General features: G+C 37.6%; 1 protein-coding gene across 1 annotated transcript in view; it reads right to left on the reverse strand.

Moving 5' to 3' along the window:
- Positions 1 to 1065, reverse strand: part of LOC136825484 (uncharacterized) — a 49631-nt gene extending 48566 nt beyond the window's left edge. Inside the window, exon 1 of the mRNA XM_067082016.1 lies at positions 920 to 1065. The gene's annotated coding sequence lies outside the window, so the exon portion shown is untranslated. The remainder of the gene's footprint in view (positions 1 to 919) is intronic.
- Positions 1066 to 3155: the final 2090 nt, after the last annotated feature.

A 3155-nucleotide genomic window follows, 5' to 3' on the forward strand; every position in this document is an offset into this window, starting at 1 on the left:
TAATTATACGTATAATGTATAATTATGTATGTATATATAATATATTAATTAAATCAATATTCTTTGTTAAGAAGTTACAGACAGGTGTTACTAACAAATTACAGTATGCAAACTCTTCAGTAAACCCACGTGGGGCGAATTGTGTTAAAATAACCTAAAGTTCTTTTGCTTCTCTCACTTCTTTAACTTGCCTTATTTACTTAGGATACAGCGCATCATGAAATTCAGTAACTTCAGATAATTGACAAAACTCTTGAAACCGACTGTATTTCGTTGATAAAAACAGAAAATGACCACAATTCTGTGGATGAAATAAACAAGTTTTTATGCATTGGATTGGCCACGTTTGGTATAATAGTTATCGTACTCTTCGGAACTCATTGCCATTCGTTCCTTGTGGAAAAGGTTCTGGGTCAAAGCGCGTGCTTCATTTCAGTCTAGGGATATTCGTCTTTGTGAGTTTGTGTATGTAAGCACTTTCTCCATTCCTCGGAAAGACGTGTTTTTAGTGCATATGAAACTCTCTGGTTATTTTTCCATCTGTGCTTAGGGGCGTGTGAATCAGATAAAGATAGAAAATAACGGCTCGATGTGACGAAAACGTTTGCAACACACACACACACACACACACACACACACACACACACACACACACACACACACACATATATATATATATATATAACACACACATATATATATATATATATATATATATATATATATATATATATATATATATATATATATATATATATATGTGTGTATGTGTGTGTGTGTGTGTGTAGGTGTGTGTGTGTGTGTGTGTGTATAAATATATATATATCTACTGGGTAGAACTATACAGTAGCTCCGCGTCGGCGACTGCCTTCTAACTTAACTTTTTCTACAGTTTTTTGGTTGCTAATTATGAATTTACCTTCAATTTTTGTCGGACGAATGTAATTAACCTGTAATTAACCCCTGAAGTCCATCCAACAAGGGGTTTCCATACGCGATCTTCACAAGACAGAGCACGGGTACGTATGTTTCGAACGGTTCATATCCCGTCCGGCAAGTGCAATAACTTGTTAACGTATGGGTTCCCAGCCGCCCCGCCGCCCCGGGCCAGTACTAAAAAAAAAACCCTATCGGCTCCTTCATGGCGATTTAGGCGTTGTCCCCTACGTTGCCAAATGTACTTCTCTCGAGTTTTTAAAGGCCTACCCTTCCCATTTACCCCTTTTAATCCGTGCTTCTGTCAAAGAGGTTTAACCTCTCTGGCGTTTGTTAATGTCTCCTGGGAGCAGTATACTTCTGGGTGTTCCCTATTGCCTCGACACTCCTTCGGAAATATTTCCATTCTTCCAGGTCTCTGTTTTTCATATAGGCCTAATTGAATCTCTTTTGGACCTTCCTTGTGATTATCTCACGCTACTGGACTTCCATGCACATTTTTAATTTACTTGTTTTTGTGTCAATTTACTGTGTATATATACAGTATGTGTCTATAAATATATATATATATATATATATATATATATATATATATATATATATATATATATATATATATATATATATATATATATATATATATATAGATAGAGAGAGAGAGAGAGAGAGAGAGAGAGAGAGAGAGAGAGAGAGAGAGAGAGAGAGAGAGAGAGAGAGCTATTGGCATTTGAAAAGGATTGTGTGTGTAGACAGATAAGAGAGCGCAGCATAAATATACATAGGTTACACAAATAAGATTACCGGCAGCTATTTAATTTATCATCTATTCATAATATGGTCCTTCGTTTCTTTCCAGTTAGAGTATTCATAACATTTTTCTATTCATATATCTTCTTTTCCTTACAGACTTAGCTCCAGCTTTGCCATTTACACGGAATATTTCATTGTTTTTTTTTTTGTATCAGTTTTTATCGTTATAACATACAAGATACCTTTGCATGAATGCCCATACCCGATGAAAAATATCTATTGTGTTTTAACGCGTCTTTGATTATATCAAGCGTTGGTACTTCCTTCCTTACATGAGTCTAAAACAGTTCTACGTAAAACGCTCTTGTCGATTTTGACATCTGTCACGGTTCTCGGTTGATGCTTCTCCCGTTCCAGGAAAATTGCTGTGCCGCATCTCTCTTCCGTATCTTTGCCTTCTTTGCAAATCCTGCTGATTGTTCTCTCCGGTATCATTGTTGCTTCTGAGGCGCGTTGCAGTGTTTTTCTGATATCTGCAATGGGTCCACGGTTTGTCTTTTCTTTAGAAAAGTACTTAACGACCCTATGAACGATTTCTCGAGCCTGTGGATGAAGATTAATGCGGGAATGAGGACCTCCTTCCATCGTTCCATGTTGTTTCTTGTTTGTAAGGCGACAGACTCCTTAATGAGTCAGTGAGTGTTTTGACTGAGCTTCCCTTGTGGAGGCACGGGCTGTTTGACATCTTTATGCCCTGAGGTCAGCTTAACACGTGAGAGAGGAACTGGCAGCGCTGGAAATTCTTTTTGTCACGTTTAAGAATAAACGTGTTGTTTTATTGTTGTTAAATGCTAGAAAATTACGAGGGCCTTTAATAATTGGCAAAAATTGATTAGCAACCAATTATATTTGTGTTGTATAACTTATGCTGCCTTCATATACCATACAACGTGAGTGGGAATATTTGATGTGGCAGCGCCGGTCACCTCCCATGCCCTGCCCTTTTCGCCATGAAGGAGCCGATGGAGTTATAAACACGGCGAAGGGACATTCGATTTGGCCGACAACAAACAGATGTACCGCCAGTATCAGAACCCCTAAAAGTGTAGAAAAAACCAGTAGAAAAGGTAAAAACAGGGGCGGAGCTAATATATAGAATTACCATATATACGCAGTATATTTACTATACATGAGCTGATGCAAGGCCATGCGGTGAATGACGGAATTTGAAAATAACCTATTGACATTCATGACGAAAGTTAATATTGGTGGCTCAGTTTTTTTATGAAAACTGACGAAGTAACTCAGAATTTACTTTGACTATTAATTCTATGTACATAAATAAGTCTCATGTCTGAACCCTTGCTGATGTAGTGATGACCTAAGTCAGTAAGGTCGCGTCATTTCAGTTATGTCTCGCCGGAAAATTGTGATGAAAAAGCATGAGCTGACAAACAAGCAAAGAAGCG

This window comes from Macrobrachium rosenbergii, chromosome 37 (assembly GCF_040412425.1).
Source record: "Macrobrachium rosenbergii isolate ZJJX-2024 chromosome 37, ASM4041242v1, whole genome shotgun sequence".
NCBI classification, from domain to species: Eukaryota; Metazoa; Arthropoda; class Malacostraca; order Decapoda; family Palaemonidae; genus Macrobrachium; species Macrobrachium rosenbergii.